This window comes from Sphaerodactylus townsendi, linkage group LG04 (genome assembly GCF_021028975.2).
Source record: "Sphaerodactylus townsendi isolate TG3544 linkage group LG04, MPM_Stown_v2.3, whole genome shotgun sequence".
NCBI lineage: Eukaryota > Metazoa > Chordata > Lepidosauria > Squamata > Sphaerodactylidae > Sphaerodactylus > Sphaerodactylus townsendi.
This window is the reverse complement of record NC_059428.1, coordinates 152,076,200-152,099,499: the sequence shown is the minus strand read 5'-3', so window position 1 is coordinate 152,099,499 and position 23,300 is coordinate 152,076,200. Positions and strand designations below refer to the sequence as shown.

Sequence of the window (23,300 nt, the reverse complement as noted above, 5' to 3'; positions counted from 1 at the left end):
TAGGTGACACCGGTTGCCGTGGTGACAGCTGGGAGCCTGAGTCATCAGCAGGGCAGGCTATCTTGGACAGGTGCCGGCCAAACAGTGATTGGGCTCCTGCTGTGATGGCACCCTTGCTTCTGTCAGTGTTTGTTTCTGGCCAGATGGGAGCGCAGTGGAGGTTTTTGGCTCCCGAGGAATCCAGGTTTTTACTAAAAGAGGGCACGGTACTTGTTTTGTAAGCTGTGAAGAGCTCCAGTGCCTTGTGCATTTCGCCGCAGGGGGCATCACAAAGCCCAAGGAGAAACCAGGGCATCTGCGGTCTTGTTTTCACCCAAGTTCCATGGACCAGATCCCACCTTTTCAGACGCATGTGGCAGATCCTCTCTCAGCATGCTTCACATTTCACAACTTTGTGTGCACACATCTGCTAAGTGAGGAGGATAAAAGTAAGCTAGGATAAAATTGATGGCGCCCCATGGCTCTTAATTTAGATTCTTACCGGGGTGTGTGTGTGTGTGTGTGTGTGTGTGTGTGTTCCTGAACAACAGGGGTGATTGCGTGCTTCCTAGTGCAGAAACCTGATTGAAGCGTGAGCGGGATTTCAGCAGTCCAGCATTAAAAACCGCAGCATTCAAAACCCAGGTATCTGGCTCACCCCTCCAATGCAACCTAAGCTCTTTTTCAAGGAGAAATTGAGTCTTCAAAGACCGTGTCATCAGCTCCGGGAGATGTTAGAGTGCTTCCTGCGCTTGCATGACTTCATCCTGTCCACGTGCGGATGACTCCTCAGAGCAGCATTTAGGATATGAAGAGGCACAAACCTGGTGCATCTCGTAATACCCCAGTTTCCTATCTTCACTTTCCTGAACAAAGCAAGAGGGAACAGATCCCAGGACTGGCATAGCAAAGAAATGGACAGCTTCTCCTCCATTCCAACTTTCTCCTGATGGCTTATAGATAGCGCCGAGGTTCAATTTTGGTTGAATTGGGCGTAGCTAATGTGAAGACCTGATGGCTCCAAGTTGCAGCAAATGACCTAAGTCAGGAATACACTTCAAGGGAGGGCTCCAACCCATCATTCATTCACTGGATGTCTGGTGACTGAATCCTATTTCTTTGGACCAGCTGGAACTTGGATTGAGAGAAGTCCTTTCTAAATGTTGGTTCAACAGTGGAACCAATTACCAAAGAATGTGGTGGACTCTCTCCATACCAGAGATCTTCAGGCAGAGGTCGGCTAATCATCCCACGGGCATTCTCTATTTTGGACTTCTCGTGCTGAAGAACTTCCTGACAGTAAGGAAGTCAACAATGCATTGACCAAGAAGTTGGACTAGTTAACCTAGCTCTAGGGACAGCACAGAATCATGGCTTGTTTCAAGTGTGGTTGTTAAATCCTGACCCTAACTTGGAATCTAAGCAGGGTCAGCTCTGGTCAGTACTTGGGTGGGAGACCACCAGGGAACACCAAGCAACAGCAGACCACTTCTGAACATCTCTGGTCTTGAAGATCCTGCGGGGTTGCTAGACGCAGGCAGCAACTTAAGGGTCCTTTCCACCACCCTTCAATCCTGGCTTGTTTTGTCAGATGCTGGCTTCATTGTCATCACAGAATCGTAGCTGTTATACCAGAATGTGTTGCCTTGAGGGAGGCATCAGGAAACACGCATGAAGCTGCCTGATACAGAATCAGACCATGGGTTCCATCAAGGTCAGCAATGTCTACTCAGACTGGCAGCAGCTCTCCGGGATCTCAGGTGGAGGTCTTTCAACATCACTTACCACCTGGTCCTTCAACTGGAGGTGCCAGGGATTGAACCCGGAACCTTCTGCATGCGAAGCAGAGACTCTTCCATTGGGCCACAGACCCTCCCCAAAGCCAGGAAGAAGCCAGGAAGTTCACATTCACATCAAACCTTAGCTTGGCTTTCCTTCAAAGCCTAACCTGACTATCCAGATTCAGTGGTGGGATCTGCATTTAGACCATCATACGAAACCACGGTTCGCTTGCTTCATTCGTGGTCTTGGTGCTTAGAACCTGTGATACTAATTCTGAGTTCCTGAAGCTTGCTGTTAATCTCCTGGATTTTCTGTAGCCTTGAGCGAAAGTTTTGGATCAGACTTAACAACTACTGAATCTCCCCTCCCCTTGGCCAAAGGGATATCTCTTGCACATCTCAGTAAGCCGAGGCCAAACGTTGTGTAACTCTCCACTCTCTCGTTTATTTGCAAAGTGATTTCTGCCAAATGCCCCGGTCACTTGGACAAGCAAGCCATACAGCCGGCTTTTTAGCTGTTCTCCAATACTTGACAGTTAATCATTTTACAATCAGGCCGGGTTTCCTGAAAGAGACACGTGCAAGGCGGTGGGGGCTGGGGGGGAGAGAGAGTAGGGTACTCATGTAGCTCATTAACATTTCATGGCTCTGCCTCTTAGTGGTGATGCATCTTGTATGTACTAAAACATCCCCCTGGCAGATTCCATTGCCTGTGTGATGGGGCACTTGACTAGAGCCAGCGTGGTGTAGTGGTTAAGAGCAGGTGCACTCTAATCTGGAGAACCGGATTTAATTCCCCGCTCTGCCACTTGAGCTGTGGAGGCTTATTTGGTCAACCAGATTAGCTTGTGCACTTCAACACAGGCCATCTGGGTCACCTTGGGCTAGTCACAGTTCTTTTGAGCTCTCTCAGCCCACCTACCTCACAGGGTGTTTGTTGTGAGGGGGGAGGGCAAGGAGATTGTAAGCCCCTTTGAATCTCCTTACTGGAGAGAAAGGGGGGATATAAATCCAAACTCTTCTTCTACTCTTCTTCCTAGATATCCCAGTTCTAGGTGGAACACTGAGTGATGTTTATATGTGTCCCAAGTATGTTTCAACCAGGCCTGTTCCAAAACCCTGGGGCAAAAGATAAGAACTGAATTTTTTCTCAGGGTTTGCCCATATCTTGGCGTCCTGACCTGGACAGCCCCGGCTAGCCCTAACAAATCAGATCTCAGAAACTTAGCAGGGATGTCCCTGCTTAGTGCTTGGGTATCATGTTGGAGGAGAGTTTACAGAAACTGTGGGCCATCAAAAAGACAAATCGCTGGGTTCTAGATCAAATCAAGCCTGAACTCCCTCTAGAAGCTAAAATGACTGGAGCTATCGTACTTTGGTCGCGTCATGAGAGCAAGGATCATTGGAAAAGACAGTAGCATGAAAAGCTGAAGGCAGCAAGAAAACAGACAGACCCAATGTGAGATACATTGACTCAGTCAAGAAAGCCAAGGCCCCTCGCGTGTAAGGCGTGAGCAAGGCTGTTAAGGATTGGACATTTTGGACCACGTTAATTCATATCATAGCCATGAGTCACAGGTGATTTGATGGCACTTAACACACAGTGTGTGGATGGAGGACCACCAAGGAACTCTAGGTGGTTTGCCACTCTACCCAGAGGCAGGCAGTGGCAAACCACCTTTGAACACCTTGTGCCTTGAAAAACCCACAGGGTCGTAAGTCGGCACCACAAGATGGCATTTCCCACCACCACCGAGCCCACCCCTGGTGGTTTTGCACGATGTATCCGTGAACATTTTGAAATCAAAATCTCCAGACTGTCTTCAAGATGTTGGCCTTTCTGGGTATTTTAAGAGCTGCCCCCTGAAACTGCCCTGGCCTAAGAATGTCAACTAGTGTTACCGTGAATGAATATGAGACCAATCCATTCAGCTATTATGCCAATTATTTGAAGGCAGTCTTAATGCGCCGTTGCTTGGCAAGTGGCGTGTAGAGAGCTTTTTTTAGCTCAAAGAGCGACAAATGCATTTATAAAACCATACCTACATGTATAAATAGCTGGTGAATCAACACTTCAACTTCACTCCTGTCCTTCTGTAAGTTGCCTGCTTCCTGGATCACCTGCAAGTTGCCTGCTTCCTGGCTTCAAAGTTAAGTGGTAAGAGTAGGTGCCACAGACTAATTGATCGGAAGACTGATTATCTGAATGTGGACATGGGCGGGAGCTACAGGTTTGGAAGGAGTCATCATAACCTCATGCTAGCACAAACAAGAAAAGCACCCTTTCGCTGTGTAAAGAGACCAGACTTCAGACGGGGATCCAAGTAACCATAAACTGGCTTGATTCTTCATGGTCACACGTAACCAACTTGGTCCATGAATGTCGCACATGAAGCTGCCGTGTGTCAGGTCAAACCATTTGTGTGTTGGTCTTTGAAGGTCAGGATTGTCTACTCTGATAGGCAGCATCTTCTCTAGAGCCACAGGACGAAATATTTTGTGTCATGTGGTGTCGTGGTTAAGAGCAGGTGGCTTCTAATCTGGAGAACCGGGTTCAATTCCCTACTCCTCCAGCTGAGTGGCAGAGGCTTATCTGGTGAACCAGGTGTGTTTCCACGCTCCTACATTCCTGCTGGGGGATCTTGAACCAGTCACAGTTCTTTGGAGCTCTCTCAGCCCCACCTACCTCATGAGGTATCTGTTGTGGGGAGGGGAAGGGAAAGGAGCTTGTAAGCCACCTTGAGTCTCCTTACAGGAGAAAAAGGTGGGGTATAGGGGTATAAATCCAAACACCTCCTCCTTCTTACTTCTTCATGTGCAACCTGGTTCTTTAACTGGAAGGGCTGGGGATTGAACTGGGCACCTTCTGTACGCCCAGCCGATGCTCCTCTGCTGAGCCTCAGCCCTTCTGCTCATGAATGGGACATGATCTTCATCTTTGCTCTCAAGAAGGTTTGCCAATTCCCACTTGGGAAATACCTGGAGATTTGGAGGGGGGGAAAGAGCCTAAAAAGGGTGGGGTTTGGGAAGAGAGCAGTATCCCTAGTGAAATGGCTGCTTCGGAGGGTGGGCTGTGGTGTTGTACTCTGTTGAGGTCTCCCCCCGAAACCCCTCCTTCCCCAAGTTCCAACCCTAAATATCCAGGAATTCCTCAACCCAGAGTTTGCAACCCTGAGATAAAATAAAATGCCGTTTCTGGGCCATACCCATTCAGACTACAGATGCAAGCGACAGAACGCTCTTCTATGCAGAGACAAACATCTCTTCCATGTTGCCAGCTAGAAAGCTGAGCCCAGCCTTCTGGGTGGCCTGCTTGGTTTCTACATGCAGGGAATTGTCTTTTTTTCACGGAGGCGCAATTATCCCCTGGAGAGGACTGCACAGCGCGAGCTGAGCACTTCATTTCAGGGAGGCAGGAGCCCTGCTTTTGCATGTTTTTAGGAATCCGGCAGGGATCCACCTCCCCTCTCTGCACCGCCGTTGCTATGACACCCGCTCGCTTGAGCTGAAATACCCCTGCAGGGAGGGTGTGCAGCTCGTGAATTAAGGACAGGGGGAGGGAGATGCTGTGGCTTCCCATGTCAGGGGACACTGTCCTTAGAATGCGAGGCAGCCGGAATTGAAGGAAAAGCTTCTCCATCTGCCTCTGGGACCGGCCTGTTCTCCCGGGTGAGGCTGGGGATGGAGAAAAGCTGATGTAACCCAACATTGGACCTGAATGGATGCCTGTCTGCATCTCCTCCTCCTCCTCCTTGATTATTTAAAAGGCCGGTCAGGTTTCTCAAGCTGGCAGGCGTGCAAAATGCTGGGTGGGGGTGTGTGCCGAAGAGAAGAGAGAGCGCGAGAGACAGACTGCAGCTCTTAAAATAGCAACATCCCTCTCCGCCTGCTTTTCTTTGCCTCGCATATATACACACAGAGACACCTCCCTCGTTTCCTGCCTCTGTGACCATCCTTTCTCTTCTCTCGATGCTTTGCCCAGGTTCAAGATGGCTTCTGCTGCCCATTTTGTCACTCAAGGGCCAGGCCATGCATTCAGCATCAGGGTTCACGCTGTGATCTAGTTATGCGGAATCTCTCTCAAGCTCTCTCTTCCCCAGTGCCAATAAAATGCGACTTTCACCCGCTCTGAGATGATGGCTTTTTTGCTTTGGCAAAAGAGGGAGAGGAGGAGATAAAAGATGGTTTAGAGTTTATGGGGATTAGGGACATGTGACTACAGTAGAATACTGGCACCGTTGTGATGCTGTACAGTGGTTCTTTATTAATTTGTTTAAACAATTTCTTCGCTGACTTTTTGCACTGCAGCACTCAAGGTGACTGGTGCTTGTGTGAAGGGCTGTCAGATCACAGCCAACTTGTTTTGCCCCCAGCAAGGGTCTTTCAAGGCAAGTGAGAAGCAGAGGTGGTTTGCCATTGCCTTCGTCTACAGAGTCTTCCTTGGTGGTCTCCCATCCAAGTAGTGACCCTGCTTAGCTTCCACCTTATAGTGACCCTAGCAAGGGGCGTTCAAGGCAAGTAAGAAGCAGAGGTGGTTTGCCATTGCCTTCGTCTATAAAGTCTTCCTTGGTGGTCTCCCATCCAAGTAGTGACCCTGATTAGCTTCCACCTTATGGTGACCCTAGCAAGGGGCGTTCAAGGTAAGTGAGAAGCAGAGGTGGTTTGCCATTGCCTTCGCCTACAGAGTCTTCCTTGGTGGTCTCCCATCCAAGTAGTGACCCTGCTTAGCTTCCACCTTATGGTGACCCTAGCAAGGGGCGTTCAAGGCAAGTGAGAAGCAGAGGTGGTTTGCCATTGCCTTCGTCTACAGAGTCTTCCTTGGTGGTCTCCCATCCAAGTAGTGACCCTGCTTAGCTTCCACCTTATGGTGACCCTAGCAAGGGGCGTTCAAGGCAAGTGAGAAGCAGAGGTGGTTTGCCGTGGCCTTCCTCTGCAGAATCTTCCTTGGTGGTCTCCCTTCCAAGTACCGACCTGCTTAGCTTCTGAGATCTGTCGAGATCAGGCTGTATCATGCCAGCTTCCTCCCTAAGGCAGTTAACCATACAGACAAAATGTTATTAGAATACATTAAACACAATAAAGCAACAATGATAAAGTCCCACTGAAAAGTCAACAGTTTAAAAACTCCAATTACGAGTGCCAATAAAGAAAACCCTAAATCAATCCCATGGAGTCCGAAATTGTCTTCAGTTGCCTCCTGAAGAGGGACAATAAGGGGGCCTGCCACATCTCTCTGGGGATGTTCTTCCGTAACTGGGGGGCTGCGGCTGAAAAGTTAGAGTGTTGGTTAAGGATCTGGGATACTTGACTTCACATCCTGTCTTAGCCAAAAGAATGACACAGAATCATAGAATCAGGGAGTTGGAGGAGACCCCAAGGGCCATCCAGTCCAACCCTCTGCAATGCAGGAACACACCATCAAAGCACTCCTGACATATGTTCATCCAGCCTCTGTTTAAAAACCTCCAAAGAAGGAGACTCCACCACTCTGCACATAGGGCCAGACAGGTCTGTTCTGGAAGGCATTTAGATCCATTTGGCAAAGTGGGCATTATGTCCCACGGAAGTCCCTCCCTGACACTGCCCTCCCCAGACTTCATTCTTAAAATCTCCAGGAATTTTCCCAACCTGAAGCTGGCAACCCTACCTCTACCCTTTTTCTGCCAGCTGCCGTGCCCATTGATTGCACCCATCTTCCTGCCTATTGCCCTTTCTTCTTCCCCCTTCTGGGTTCCTACATGGCAGGGGGTTGGACTTGTTGACCCTTGTGGTCTATTCCAACTCTATGATTCCTCCACTCAAGCATCCTTCTTCCAACCACTGGCTTTCTTGCCAGCTTCCTCCCTCCACTGCTTGGGTGCTCTTTCCTGAGGGAAGGAGATAAGGAGCCATTCCAAAAAGGGATCCTCGACCTCATCCCTGCTGTTGGAAGCGCTGTGCTCTGTCACTGCAGGGCTCTGCCTTCCTGTTTCACTGCCATATGTAAATTGGATCCCAGGCACCGCTTGTCTCCCATTCTGCTACCAGATATCCACCGTCTGAAGCAGTTGCCATATAAAAATAGGAACAAACAATGTTTACAAATTGCAATTTGACAACCCAACAAGGGGGCAACATTTGACTTTTGTGGATGCTGTTGTGTGGGGACCACAGTCTCAGTTGTCTTGCTGAAGGCTTCCAGGACCAAATGCCAGTCGGATGGCTGACAGGTTCAAGATCTTTTCTGACGCCAGGAAGGGAAGCCACGTGGACCGAGATGTGGACTGAGCCCCGGCAAATACCTTGGAGGAAGACAAGTCCCAAAGGTGCACCCAAATCTCATGTAATAAGATTTCGGCTGGTCTGCTTTCTTCTTTTGTACCCTAACCTGATAGCTGTTCAGGAAAAAAAAACACCACAACTATATCCAGGATATTTATCTGCTGAAGTCAATGTGCATTTTTTTCCCTCCTGGGGCAAATCGCACTGTATTTAGAATACTTACCTTCTGGAACTGTATGCATTTTTTTTCACATAGGAGAACTCTGCTATATTCAGGATATTAATATATAACTATATTCAGCATGTGTGGTGAAGTGGTATATTTAATTTAATTGATTTGATTTATACCTACCACGCTCTCCTCAGCAGAAAACTCAGGGCAATTCACAGCATACGCAAATACAGCATTAGAACTTGAATTGATCATAAAACCTACGGATGCAAATGAATACAATAAAAAAACAGATATCTAATTAAAATGCAGCCAGTCATCAGCTTGGGACCAGGTCTGGACAGCAACCAGCTCCTCTTTTGGGGAAGAGGGACTAGTATCTGGGAGAACTGAGTTCGAATCTCTGCGCGTGCCATGAAAGCGCTCTAGGTGACCGTGAGCCAGTCGCACAATTCTCAGCTTAACCTACCTCCCAGGCGTGTTGTGGGGACAAAAACGTAGGAGAGGAGACTGATCAAGCCACTTTGAGTCCCCGCTGGGGGGAAAGGTGAGCTGCCAATAAAGTCAATAAACAAACGCATATTCATTTCAGCCCAAACTAGCGTTATCCCACCCTGGGGCTGCCGGGTGGGCAGAAGAGTCAGATGTGAGTCTTGGAACCTGTCCTAGAAGATGCTTGGCATGGCCCAATAGCCAGTGGTGGCGCTCTGGCACGGAGCACCTTAGGATCAGAATGTAAATTGGGCTGCGTCCAAGCTCAACGGGGTTGTTGATTGGGCTATAAAAAGCTTCCTGACAGCCCCTGTTATAAACTATACCCGCTAATCCTCAATCCATCATGCCTGGAGCTTCAGCGTTAACAGGCTTGCCCATTTGCCTGACGCTCCCATCCTGTTTGGTATCTATATTTTTAAAATACGTGCCACCTAGTCCATTTCAAGCCACCTCAGATTTTTTTTAAAAGGACCCCCTAGATCTAAAATAAAAATAAAAAGAGGCAGGCTGCCCAAGAAGAGACTGGCGAGTTCTCATGTTTATCCGCAAACGAATGATCGTAATCTCTTTTTAGGATCCTAGCCAGGTGGTTGGGGAGGTGGAGGGAGAGGCAGAGAGACTCAGCAGCCTGCAGTCATGCATTATTGATAATAATGGCCATGTCTCTTTAACGGGCTTTGCTCTATGACACTGGAGGGTGTGTGCATTTACATGCCAGCAAGCGTGTGTGTCTGTGTGTGTCTGTGTGAGTGTGTGTGTGTGTGTTGAGAGAGGCAGGCAGGCAGCTCTGCATCTTTCATTCCCAGCTCTCTCTGGATACCATCTCTGGCTTTTGCTGGGAGGGTGGGGTGGGGGGAAGAAGGGACTCTCTTCCCCCTTTGCTGCAAGTGTATCAGTTCCATTCCGGTGGATTTGTGCTGTGTTTGCGTGCGTGTGGAGGGGAAGAGCACAGTGGATTCTCTAGGAGCACGACAATCTGGGGGTAACCCCAGGGAAGAAGGTGTGCACTGGGCAAAGGAGGGGTGGGATTTTTCTGGATCCAGCGGCGATTTGACTTTTTCCTCAGGGAGGGGGGGTTGCCCTTCATCTGGAGGGCTCATTTTTTCCTCCCTCCCCCCGGGCATTCCGCCCTCTCCTGATGCCGTTTCTCACACGAAAGGGCCGGCTCCCTGTGGAAGGCATGGCATGAACTGAGGCGGCCGCGGCTGGAGGTAAGCACTCCGCATCCATGCGTAAATCCCCCCCCCCCCGTACCGCACAAAAGCCCTCGCCTTCCCCACCCACACCCTTCCCCTACCTCGCCGCCTGGCATTGATGTCTGCGGGACGCTTTCCCATCCAGAGGGTTTCCTTGCATCCGCACCAAGGGAGGGACCCGGCTCTGTAATTACATGCCTCCTTGGGGGAGATCAGAGCATCTCGGAGCTCCTGTTACATAAGGACAGCCGTCCTGTTCCTGACTAACAAGGCAGGGTGAATCCTGTCTCCATCTCTGTGCACAGCTGCTCTGTGGGGCTTTCCTTTCTCTTCCAGGATTGGGCTGGATTCAGCCTCTCTTCCCCCTGTTCTCCCCCCCCCCCCATCTCTCTCTCTGTCTTTCTTTGCTGCGTTGGATGGAAATTTGGGTGGCTGGCCACCAAGGCTCTCTGGCCAAGCGCTGGGCTTGTGATTCATTCTGTTTGGACCCAGGGCCCTGCAATGAGTGGATCTGGGGGGGATCTGTTGACAGACGGTTGATGACTGTTCTGTATCTCAGCTGGCCGAGAGACCCTTGAGATGTGCTAGCCCATTGGGCCTACGTGGACTAGTAGCCCAGAGATGAGGTAGGCTAGGATCAAGGTAAGTCCGGCCTTTGCTCCTGGGGGAAACGCTTTTCCATCTGTTTTGGGCCCTGTTTGTTGTTGTTGTTTGTTTCAGTTTCTGTCCTGCTGTACTGGGCAAATCTCTGGGTGATGTAGCGGCCATTTGTATGTGAATAGTGGGCCCACGCTTGCCTGGGAGTAAGCCCCTTTGAACGGGAAGAACCTTGCTAACGTGCACAGGGAATGGAATGCATCAATTGGATTTTGTGGGCCTGTCACTCTGGCATAAGGTTGCCACCATTTTAGTTCTCTTCCGAAACAAACCTGTCTTTCTACCTTTAATATAGCAATGAATTTGGGGTGCTGCTTGCTACATATCTGCATGTGAGGCAGATACTGTTAAAACCCAGGATCAGGACGTGGGAAGGGGAGGTGGACGACTCCCTGCAGGATAAAAGACTCCTGGGGATTTCTGCTTGGGACACCAAAATTGGACGGTATAGAGAGATGACAAAGCCACCGGATTTCAACAGGGTGCTATTTGGCTTGCATGTTTTTTGTGGGAGTAGAACGGATTGTTGTGTGTGAGGAGCAGAGAAGCGTTGTTTGGTATCTGGTTTGGTATTTGGAAGTGGGCTCTTGGGCCAGCCCTGAGTCAATTCACCTGTGACTACCTTACCTGAAGATCTTCCATTGACCACATAGTCCGCTGTTTGGTGCTGGGCTTCTGTCTGGCATGCTTGGATCTGAATTCCTTGGCCTCTCGTCCTGCAAGCATGGAAGCTAATGTAGTTTTTCAGCAGTCAACAGGGTTGCCAGCTTTCCCCCCAGCCTCTGCTCCTGTGCATTGGATAAGCAGGCTTGATTATCTCCATGAAAAGCTGCAATTGCACACTAGAACTTGTGTAAAATGTCTCAGCCCGTCACTCAAATTACTTTTATTGGCATTTCAGACATAAAAGAGATACACAAAATGTGTTGGCTATGGCTCCTTCCATCTAAAGGTTGGAATCAAAAAGAGGTTAAGTTTGTTTTAACAAGATGAGTTTGCAGAGAGGATCGAACTAATTCTTTGCATTTGGAGTTAATTTGAATCGTAGCTTCCGCTAAAAATCTTGCCAGTGTTTTCATTGTTTCTGAGTCGGTATCGCGCAAGAAGAATGTTTTAAGTATTTACAACCTGTGTGAAAGGTGTACGAGCAGGCCCGTTCAGGTTGCTTTCTGGCCAGTTGGCAACTTGGGTTGGTGAGAGGCTATCAGCATGTTGCCAGAGGCATGGTCTACTCTGTGGTATTTTATACCTCTTGAATCTGAGTGCTTGTGTTTATAATAGAAGATTGGAAGAGGTGAGATCAGCCACAAGAAGGTTCACACACAGCTGTGAATTTAACACTGCAGGTGAGACTGGCCTTGCCCATTTTGTCCTGTTGATCACTGAGGTCAAGAAATGCAACAGATTATGGAGGGATATATTATCCATTTCATCTGTTCTTGGAAAGAAGGTTCCAAAGATCACATGCCCTTGTAAACTAATCCCACTGCTCAGGGATCCTGTACCTCTTGATCCAGAGTTGAGGAAATTCCATGTGACAGGAAGATTCTGTGCATGCTCAGAGACTCTCTTACCTGTATTATTTGTTCCATGTTACGTCTGGTGTTAAAAATATGCACCAGGAATAGCTGCAGCCCCAGGTGCATGGATGCAAGCTTTTTGCAAAACTCTTCATCTGCCTTTTAGACTGTTGGGTGGATGTTAGGTCAATATAATATAGCATCTACCTACTAGGTAGGTGTCAGGTCAATATGATACAGCCTTTTAGAATCACTGGGGAGATATCTGGGGCTTAGTTCACACCAGCAACAGGTCTGGCGATATGGACAGTTCCATATCAGAGATTGCAGGAAGGGAGCATTTACAAGTTCCCTACCACCACCACCACCACCACCTCCAGTGTCTTAAAAAATGTGTTTATTCAAAAATGTTGGGATGAAGCTAGAATACGACCCCTTGATCTTCTAGTTCTGTATATGCAGGGAGTTATAATTATGGGAGGGAGAAGTGTTCATATATAGCCCAAGGAGTTTTGCCACCATCTGCATCACAATTTCTTGAGAGATTCTTACTGAAAAGTTTGGAAATAGAATCCTCTGCTGAAGGGCACTTGTCTGTGTGCTCCTTGCCGCTATGCTGTGGTTAGAGGGTTCGATTCAGATCCCAAAGACCTGAATTCAAATGCTGACCTAACAATTCAGCAGATAACATTGGAGCCAGGCAATCTCTGACGTCCCCAAATGAAAAATAGGCCCCTTTGCTGTTCTTTTTTGTTGTGAGACTTTTTCATTTGCCTCTTTTTATAGCTTGGTCCTCCCCGCCCCCGCCCCGGTTCATTTTTTAATTCTCCAACACAACATTAATTGCATCAATTTAATGGAGAAATACAGATACAAAGAACCAAATAGGGAAAGAAAGGCATGGGTCTTTGATTCAGACAAGCAGATCAAAATGCGGGTTGTCATTTTGAAATGTGGAAGGCATGATAGAGTCTCTAGACTTTGGTGTGCATGTACATACATGCAAACTCATGACCACTAGAGCCCGGTGCAACTGCGCAACAGGACATTTTCAGGCAGCTGCCACTGGCGTTGGTTTTAAAACACATCAGTAACCCAACAGAGCGCAATTTGGGTGCCTGTGTTTTGGTTTCAAAAGTCACCTGACAAAATTTTATGTCCACTTGGCTTTTAAATCGATGGAGCGTAAGCCAAGGGGGTCCCCAAAATACAGCCTGCAGGCCACATTCGGCCTGTGGCCATTTGCCCTCTCCTTGCCTCTCTCCCCATCTCTCCTATCTGCAATCGGTGGCAGAGAGAAGCCTGTTCACCGCTGGGTTGGACCTCTGAGGCGGAGCATGCAGTTTAAAGCTGGACTCAACCTGGCCAAGCTGAGCCAGTGTTGGACTGTCGGCTCTGCCTGACTGGGCCCAGTTTCAATCTGCTGACTCCACCTCCGAGGTCCACCTGACTTTAGGGGCGGAGCTTCAGAGGCAGAGGCAGCGGTATAAAGCGGGACCTGGCCAGGCCCAGTCTGCAGTTCAGCCCTCGACCCTTGGATATTTGTAAAATATGCCATGTGGCTCTTGCACTGAAAAGTTTGGAGTCTCCCAGTATAAGCTCTGGTAGAGTGAACGGATAGGGAATTTTGCAGATGGATTGTGGGCGTGAGGCTTCAGGCCGTGGCCCTGAATTCAGGGACCTTAATTTTAGCTGTGAAAAGTTGAGCGTGGCTGCCAGTCACCTCTTACAGAAACAAACCCTGTTCTTAGCAAGAACATAGCAGTGGCCTCCACGGAGCTTGCAAGATGTGGCAACGTACATCTTCATCCTGTCCTGCTACTCTCTCTTGCACAAAAAAGATCACGTCCATTAGAATTCTTCCCATTTCCCATAAGACGAGAATACGAGACCTTAATGGACGGTAGATTCAGGCCGGAGAAAAGGAAGTCCTCTTCACATGGTGCGTAATTAAGTTATGGGATTCACAGCTAGAAGATGGCCATTAGCTTTAGATCCCTTTAAAAGGGGATTAGGTTCATTGGCCGAGGGAAGGTTGCCATCTTCTTTCTGGCAGTGGGGGAATAAGGAGGAGGAGAAAGCAGATAATTTGCCTTCATTCCAACATATTTTCATCCAACCCAAGAAGCTTGGGGGGGTGGGGAGAAGGTGGCATAGTGTAGCCCAATCTTGTCAGATCTTGGAGGCTAAGCAGGGTTGGTACTTGATGAGGGACCACCAAGGAAGGCTTCACAAAGGAATGTAATGGCAAACCACCTCTGTTTCTCACTTGTCTTGAAAGCCTCTTGCTGGGATCGCCATATATTGATTGTGACTGGAAGTCGTTTACCAACATAACCGCACAGTCTCTCCTGCCTTGTAAAACCTTAAGCACCCAGGTAATAGTGGAATCCATGTTGAAGTAAGGTGGATTTTAGTTGACAAAAGAATGTGGGTTTGTGAAAGGTCTTCCAGAGAAACAAGGTGCTGACACCGTGAATTGGCAGGGTCAGCAAGACCTTTGGAGTGTTTCGCCTTGGTAAACCAGTCCTACCAGAAACACCACGTTCTGTAAATAAAATGAAGAAAAAAAACTGCCCTCCTTTCCAGAAGACAAGAGAATGCCTTTAACATATAAATCTCGCCTGTAAGCGGAATCTCTATACATGGATACAGGCCTATAGGGCCTGACACCTCACCTCATTTTTCTGCATTTCAAGGGGCTGTAAAAGGCATATAGTCCATATTTTCCTCTTCTGGCCAATTGACCATCTGACCATTCCCACTCAGTGGCAAGTAACTGGACAATTTGGATACCTTGGAGAGAATAATTTAGTATTTTTGGGTCTTGAGACACTATGACTTTTTAAAAAGTGTTAATTGATGGTGTTTGGGGGCATGAAGGCATGTTCTTTTCCTGGCCTGAAGTGAAACACATTTTGCAGCTGTTACTGCAAAAGATTTTGAGCAGTGTTTCATAGGATCCCAGCGGAAGTCGTATGTGACTGGCTTGCTACCTTCTGCTGCACGCAAAGCCCCTCCTGTTCGTATTGCCTAGTTGTCTGATAACTGAAACATTTCTTTTCCCTCCCCTGAATGCCTCTCAACTGAATAAGTGTTTAAGTCTGTGGACAGATATACCTGTGAACAGGGTGCAGGCGTGGAGCTTTTTATCTGCAGAGCGAGCCTTTCTTTCCCCACAATGCACCACATTCATTTCTCTACATTGTCGAAGGCTTTCACAGCCAGATTCAACTGGTTGTTGTGGGTTTTCCAGGCCATATGGCCGTGGCCCCAGTGCCACACAGACCATGACCACACAGCCCAGAAAACTCTCTACATACAGTTTGCATCCTCCCAAAGAGACTTGCCAAGTCCTGTTCTCATATGGAAGGGCTGTGACTCAGGGGTAAAACACCACCTTTGCATCCAGAAAGAGCTTGGTTTAATCCCTGCCTTCTCTAGTTTAGAGGTATCAGGCTATTGGTGATGAGAAGTGATGAGAAGAGACCCAAAAGACTGTTGCCTGCCAGAATAGATAGTGTGGGCCTCAATAGACTCTTGGCCTTATCAGTATCAGCTTCATATGTTCACGTTCAACATTTAAGATGTAGGTCGGGGTGGTGCAGTGGTTGGAACGTCAAGCTAAGATCTCAACTATCTGGGTTCGGATCCCCATGCTTGTTATGAGCCTTGCTGAGTGGCCTTGGGCTAGTCTAGCCTACTTTGCAGGGTTGTTGTACTTGGGAGAATGGGAGACTGCGAATCGAGGGCCATGGCTTCCTTGATTGAGTCATTCCAGCTCATGTTAGGTCTTCCTCTTTTCCTGCAGCCTTCGATTTTTCCTAGCATTATTGTCTTTTCCAGTGACTCTTGCCTTCTCATACCATAATTTAAAAAATATAATAGCAGTTTAATAATGTTGGTTTCTAGGGACAGTTTAGGCTTGATTTGATCTAGAGCCTGGCCATCTGTCTTTCGGGTCCACGGAATCCGTAAAACTCTCCTGCAACACCACATTTCAAACGAATCTACTTTCTTCCTGCCAACTTCCTTCACTGCCCAATTTTCACACCCATTCATAGCAATATACTCTGTAACGCACCCTGGGATGTATTTGACGGGCAGCATAGAAATGTATTAAAATAAAACGAATAATAGGGAATTCTGTGGTGTGAATTAACTTGATTTTGGTCGCCTGTGAAGCATCCTGGCACTGCAGAAACATTTCTAGCTCCTTCACGGCTGCCTTTCCCAAGTATGATCACTTCAGCTTGGTCATTTTTTGCTTCGAGGGAGAGTTCAGGCTTGACGAATGGCGGGAATCGATTCCTTTGAAAAGTATAATGCTTCAGTCGGCATCGGGGTGATGTGATATAACCAATCACAAGCGTTCAGATGCAGCAATAATTAAGTGATGTTGGAGTTTGTAACCAACTTTTTGTCTTGGGCTGTGTCCACATGACAAGGATTCCGCATTGTTCAGGAGCATTTGCTGTGAAAATAGAGTATCTACACACAGAGGTATCCTCCATACTTTCCTCAGTCACCTGCACACCATGCCGCTGGTTTGTCACTCTAGCATCCTTCAAATGAACAGTGTTTCTTTGGATTAGATTATCTCTGTATTTTCAACCTCAGTGCTCCTGACATCCAGTTTGCTATATTACTCAGTGTTGGATGAGGTCTGGGGAGACCTGCTTTCAATACCCCACTCTGTAGGGCCAGTTGCATTATCTCCACCTAACCTACCTTATAGGGTTGTTGTGGGGCTAAACTGAGGGAGAGGAGAGACCCACGTTGCCCATCCCCAAGCAACGAAGGAAGGGTGGGATAAAAACATACTCCATAAATAGCTGTAAACAGCTTGGGCTGAAAAGCTGAATTTTAAAAACTCAATAAACAGTTGTAATGGAGATCATTGAATGGCTTATAACAGCAGTCACAGGATGGAGTGGGGGGTGAAGTAGGCCTTCCTGCCCTCCAGCAGTCTCTGCCTGGGGCTTTGGAGAGCAGCTGCTAATTTAGACAAGACAGGCTGATGGGTTGATCCAAAATGGCAGCTTCGCTTCCCCACATGTGGTTTGCTCTTGGCCAAAAGCAGGCTGTGGTTAACCATGACTTTTCAAATGTGCCAAGGGGCCCCCGGGGGGAATCTTTGTGTTGAGAGCCAGGTATTCTTATGTCTTATATGGGCACTCTCACCCTCTCTGTCTCTCTCTTTCTCAGGGTGCAGGTTGTGTGTGCACGCCCTTTCTCAGAACAGGATAGAAACTAGACTTGCCTTTTGTGCTGCCCCCCAAAATCCAGCTCCGTGTCCCAGACAGATACTTACAGACCAATCAAGTCGCCTATTGTGTGAGGCTGATGAGCCGAATGGCGTCATACGCTTTGTGGGTGACACTTCCAATTACATCCTCATTCACATTTGAAAAGACAAATGATTCCTGACTTCCAGTGATCTTCTTCCTGCAAGAGGGAGGCAACTGTATAGTCGGGAGTCTGCCCCCTGGTCTCACACATACCAGGCCACTTATCCCAGCTCTTTAGGCCCCCCAGCTTTGTTTTCACTGTGGAAAGGAGATAAGCAACACTACTCTGCAATCTGTGGATCATTTGCCAATTATTATGTGTTCTGCTGGTGCCAGGATGAGGCCCATTGAAGTGGGGAACTCGTATAAGGCCCCCCACAATCAAATTCTGGCAAGTTGATAAAGACAAGAAAGTGCGGTGTAGTGGCTAGAGCAGGGGTCCCCAAGGTGGTACCAGTAGGGAAGATGTTGGGGGTGGGGTTTTGTAATCCCTTCCCCCATTATAGTTCCTTGAGGAACCCTCTCTCGTGCTTTCATATTGACAGTGGCCCAAATGGAATCACATACCTCAGTTGGCCTGGCAACATTCTTTGAATGAGTGGGAAAATATATTCACCTGTTTATTATCTTTAATATCTGTTTATTATCTTTTTCTGTTTATTAATATCTGTTTGTTATCTTTAGCTTTAAAAGGGACAGATTTATGGAGGAGAAGTCGATCTATGGCTACCAATCTTGATCCTCCTTGATCTGAGATTGCAAATGCCTTAGCAGACCAGGTGCTTGGGAGCAGCAGCAGCAGCAGCAGGCCATTGCTTTCACATTCTGCCTGTGAGCTCCCAAAGGCACCTGGTAGGCCACTGCAAGTAGCAGAGTGCTGGACTAGATGGACTCTGGTCTGATCCAGCAAACTCTTTCTTATGTTCTTCTGTTCTTATCCTGATGGGGTGCATGGCAGGGAAGGGATCACGGTTCACACAATGGGATCTTGAGTGTATAAGTCTGGCTACGCTTGAGGCAGGTTGAAGGACTTTTTGCGTTGTCTTGTGGGAAGCTCTGCAAGGACTCTACCACCCTTGGCTGCCCCGAAGAACTTATTTCAATTCAAGCCTTTTTCATACCGACTGTGACGCTCAAGGATCTCGAGACAGAATAGAAGGAAAAGCGAACTAAAAATACACCACCGTCAGCAAAATTCAGCCAATCAACGTTGATCAATGCAACAAACCCAGAAAACAATGTGAGCCGCAGCCGGCAGTCAACTGTCTAAAAATACAACACAACAGATGCAAATCAATACGAAAACCAAAATATTATAGAAACTTTGGCACAAGATGAAAGCAGAGCAGTCAGAGCAGAGTTGAGGAACAGAATAAAACAATAACAGCCAACTTAAGAAGAGGGGTCCTTCCATTGAAATTTAGATCATTTATTTTGCTTTATTTATACCCAGCCTTTCTCCCCAACGGAGAACCAAAGCAGCTCACATCTTCGTCTTCTCCACCATTATATCCTCACAACTTCCCTGTAAGAGATGGGTGAGGCTAGGAGTGGCCAACCTATGGTGCTCCAGATGTTCACAGACAGCAATTCCCATCAGCCGCTAGCAGCATGGCCAATTGGCCATTCTGGCAGAGGCTGACGGGAATTGCAGTCCGTGAATATCTGGAGCACCATAGGTTGGCCACCTCTGGGTTAGGCTAACAGAATGTGACTGGCTCAAGTTCACCCAAGCGAGCTTTCGTGACAGAGCCGGGATTGGAACCTGGGCCTCCCAGATCCTACTCTGACAATCTAACCACCACACTGGCTCTCAACACCTGCCTAAATACAACTGTGCCGAGCTAGCGTGTAAAATGTAATAGGGAGGATGGTCGAAGGCTTTCACTGCCGGGTTCAACCAGTTGTGGTGGGTTTTCTGGGCTGTGTGGTCTGGTAGATCTTGTTTCTAACGTTTTGCCTGCGTCTGTGAGGACACTGCATGACAAACTTTTCTCTGTGATACACCTCTGAAGATGCCAGCCTCAGATGCAGGCTAAACATTAGGTACAACGTCCACCAGACCACGGCCACACAGCCCGGAAAACCCACCACAACCAGGGAGGATGGTGTTCATTCAGTTCCCTTATAAGAGAGTAGGGTTGCCAATCTGATCCAGCACCCCTGCTTTTACATTATTACATCCCAAATCAGTTCAGGCTTTAAAGGTAAGCACTGGCACTTTGAATTGTACTTGGCAGTGAACTGGTGGCCAAAAATGGTCTTTTGTAACTAGTGGGAATCCTGTTGTGTTGACATTATACATTATGCGTCCAAACCATGTTCAGATTCACCCCTGCATGTTACACCATCCATTCCGGATGAAGTTAAAGCATGGGGCCATTCTGCACAGCCCAAATAAAACCTTTTCAGGAAGGGGGGAAAGTGTTTTGAGGTGGAGTTCTGCACAGTTCCCCCCCCCCCCCAAAAAATGTTTGGAAAACATTTCATTTGTGCTCAAATGAAATACCAGTGTGGTATAGTGGTTAAGAGCAGATGCACTCTAATCTGGAGAACCAGGTTTGATTCCCCGCTCTGCCACTTGAGCTGTGGAGGCTTATCTGGTGAACCAGATTAGCTTGTGCACTCCAATACATGCCCGCTGGGTGATCTTGGGCTAGTCACAGTTCTTTGGAGCTCTCTCAGCCCCAAGTACCTCACAGGGTGTTTGTTGTGGGTGGGGGGAGGGAAAGGAGATTGTAAGCCCCTTTGAGTCTCCTATAGGAGAGAAAGGGGGTTATAAATCCATACTACTACTACTACTCTTCCTCTTCTTCCTCTTCTTCCTCTTCTTCCTCTTCTTCTTCTTCTTCTTCTTCTTTCTTCTTCTTCTTCTTCTTCTTCTTCAAAACAGGTTATTCTGAAAACACTATACTGGGACTTTTTGTCCTGAAGCTGTTTTAAAAACATTTCCAACTTGCTGTGTGGAGATCAGGAAACAGTTTATTTTTCCCATCTGAATGTAAAGCTCTCACTTTTGTTTCCTCAGACGCTCCCATCCACCATTCTCTCCCACTTCAGTTTGATTCTTGTGCCACCCCTCCCCCATTTTTTTATCTTTCCCCCAGACATTTCCCCTGCTTGGCATCATGGCTGGGGCACCATTTCAGTAAGGCCCCAGAGAGCCACTGCCAATCTGCATAGACCAGGGGTCTGCATGGACTACAAATCCCATCAGCCCCTGACAGCACGGCCAATTGGCTATGCTGGCAGGGGCTGATGGGATTTGTAGTCCATGAACATCTGGAGAGCCGCAAGTTGCAGACTCCTGGCGTAGATAATACTGCCTATGGGTCTGATTCAGTGTAAGGCTTGCGTGAGAGAGGATGCTGGACTAGACAGGCCACTGCTCTGATCCAGTAGTGCTCTTCTTATGTCTGTCTTTGAAAACCAACTGGAAACTTCAGCTGGTCTGAAATGCAGCAGCTAGGTTGTTGTCATGGGCACAGGGATTGCATTGCCCCAGTGTTGGAAGATCTGCTTGCTATCTGGGCGCAGATCAGAGTGCTGGTTCTTAACATTCAAGGTCGATGGATAGTAGCTGGGGTACTTGACACGGTCTGAATCCAGTTACCAGCAGAGAGAGCAGCATGCATTCATCAGCATTCAGGAAGAATAAGCGGAGAGTTAATGGGCCTACCACTATTGTGTTGCTACAGATTTGGAGGGCCTCTGAGCTCAAGTTGCGAGTAGAAACCCTTCCAAATTACATAGAATGATCAATGAACCCTTTTTGTGTAGCGCATGTATTCTTTTTTTTCGAGAGAGAGATACATGCACTAGAGGAAAAACTGTGAACCATCTAACATTCTCTCCACACCACATCTCTTCCACTTTCCCTGAGGTCTACCTTCGTGACCCACGCTGAGATCCATTATCTGATTTCTATAGCCAGCTCGCTCAGATGGGGGCGAAAGCTATTCCAGGAAGGGGAGGGAATAACGGACAGGGCATGGAAACTTGTTTCCCCCTTTCTTCCCCTTGACAATCGTGGTATTTTCTTTGTTTAATTCAAAGCAAGATGGGCTCCCTGACGGTTTGGTTCTGCAGCAAAGGAAAGGAAGCTGGGATGTATTGATTTTGGCCTTTTGGACACCGAGTTCAGATTCTGGGAGCTAAAATGGAATGGCAGGATGAAATCCAATCTGATACTTTTCAAAATCTGCCCCCTCCCCCAATTCTTTGTATGCTTTTCAAGCATAATGCCAGCAGTAGAGACTGTACAGCTGAGATAACCCCAGTAATTGCTCTTGATGCTTTATTATTTATTTTAATCTCGTCCTGCTTTCATATTTTAATCTTGCCCTTTTCAATTTATCTTCACAACAAGTTTGTGAGGTAGGTTAGGCTCAGTAATAATGACTCGCCTCAGATCACCAGCTGAACAGTCTCAAGCAGAGTTATACTCTACTATAGGGGTGACCATCCTATGGTCCTCCAGATGTTCTTGGACTACAATTCCCGTCAGTCCCAATTGGCCATGCTGGCAGGGGCTGGTGGGGATTGTAGTCCAAGAACATCTGGAGCACCATAGGTTGGCCACCCCTGCTCTACTAAGACCATAGAAAGCAAGGAAGAAAAATAGTTTGGATTTATACCCCACTTTTCTCAGTTTTTAAAGAGTCTCAGAGTGGCTTGGAAACACCTTCCTTTCCTCTCCCCACAACAGACATTTTGTGAGGTTAGGTGGGGCTGAGAAAGTTCGGAGAGAACTGTGACTGGCCCCAGGTCACCCAGCAGGCTTCATGCAGAGGAGCGGAGAATCAAATCCAGTTCCCCAGACTGGAGTCTGCTCTTCATGTTCCTGAGTGGGGAATCAAACCCCATTCTCAGATTTTAAAAGATGTCCTTCAGGTTAGACATATGCTTTTAAAAAGCCCCCCCCCCATTGTCCTGTGTAATGCTTTGAACAGCCTCCAAAACGAACCTCGCCCTCCACGGAAGTGGGGCTCTGTGCTTTGCTTGTCACCGTCATATTAATGTGTGTGCATTAAAGGCACGAGGCATCTGTTCCCTTCTCAGAGTCTAAATCTCTATAGGGGAAGAAACTGTACCCTGGAGTCCAACAACTCTAGCAATAGAGGTGGGTTTAAAAAAGCAATCCTAAGGCAAAAGGGGCAAGCAAACAGTGATTTTTGTCTGGGGCTGGATTGCAGGCCAGGAGACAGGCCTGCAATTCAGGGACAGGGATGGCTGGAGCAAATTATGTAGGTACAATTCAAAGACAGCAACCCAGGTCGGTATAGCTTCAAGGCAGAACAGTGAAGTCCAGTAAGGGGAGGATTTATAAATATCAGGCAAATAAGGTTTTCCAGGGGAGTGGAATAAGAACATAAGAAAGAGCCTTTCTGGATCTGACCAGAGTCCATCTAGTCCAGCTCTCTGCTACTTTCAGTGGCTCACCAGATGCCTTTGGGAGCTCACAGGCAGGATGTGAAAGCAGTGGCCTTCTGCTACTGCTGCTGCTCCCGAGCACTTGGTCTGCTAAGGCATTTGCAGTCTTAGATCAAGGAGGATCAAGATTGGTAGCCATAGATCGACTTCTCCTCCATCAGTCTGTCCAAGCCCCTTTGAAAGCGATCCAGGTTAGCGGCCATCACCACCTCCTGTGGCAGCATATTCCAAACACCAATCCCGCGTTGCGTGAAGAAATGTTTCCTTTTATTAGTCCCAATTCTTCCCCCCAGCACTTTCAATGTATGCCCCCTGGTTCTAGTATTGTGAGAAAGAGAGAAAAATTTCTCTGTGTCAACATTTTCTACCTCATTGCATACTTTTATAGACTTCAATCGTATTCCCCCTCAGATGTCTCCTCTCCAAACTAAAGAGTCCAAAAAACTGCAGCCTCTCCTCATAAGGAAGGTGCTCCAATCCCTCAATCATCCTTGTTGCCCTTGGAGCACATTATG

General features: G+C 47.7%; 1 protein-coding gene and 1 long non-coding RNA gene across 3 annotated transcripts in view; one reads left to right on the top strand and one right to left on the bottom strand.

The window, feature by feature from the left end:
• Window positions 1–6,657: 6,657 nt before the first annotated feature.
• LOC125431710 lies at window positions 6,658–10,219 on the bottom strand. The gene is made up of 3 exons (XR_007244335.1): window positions 9,986–10,219; window positions 8,374–8,453; window positions 6,658–6,785 (listed from the first exon to the last, which is right to left on the bottom strand). It is a non-coding gene; the product is annotated as an uncharacterized LOC125431710 (long non-coding RNA).
• FBXL16 (F-box and leucine rich repeat protein 16) overlaps window positions 9,418–23,300 on the top strand; it is a 40,864-nt gene continuing 26,981 nt past the window's right edge. Inside the window, exon 1 of one of the 2 annotated variants that reach the window (XM_048494753.1) lies at window positions 9,418–9,899. The gene's annotated coding sequence lies outside the window, so the exon portion shown is untranslated. Of the gene's footprint in view, window positions 9,900–10,159; window positions 10,527–23,300 lie in introns of those variants that run through there. The other variant, XM_048494754.1, reaches the window with a different exon arrangement.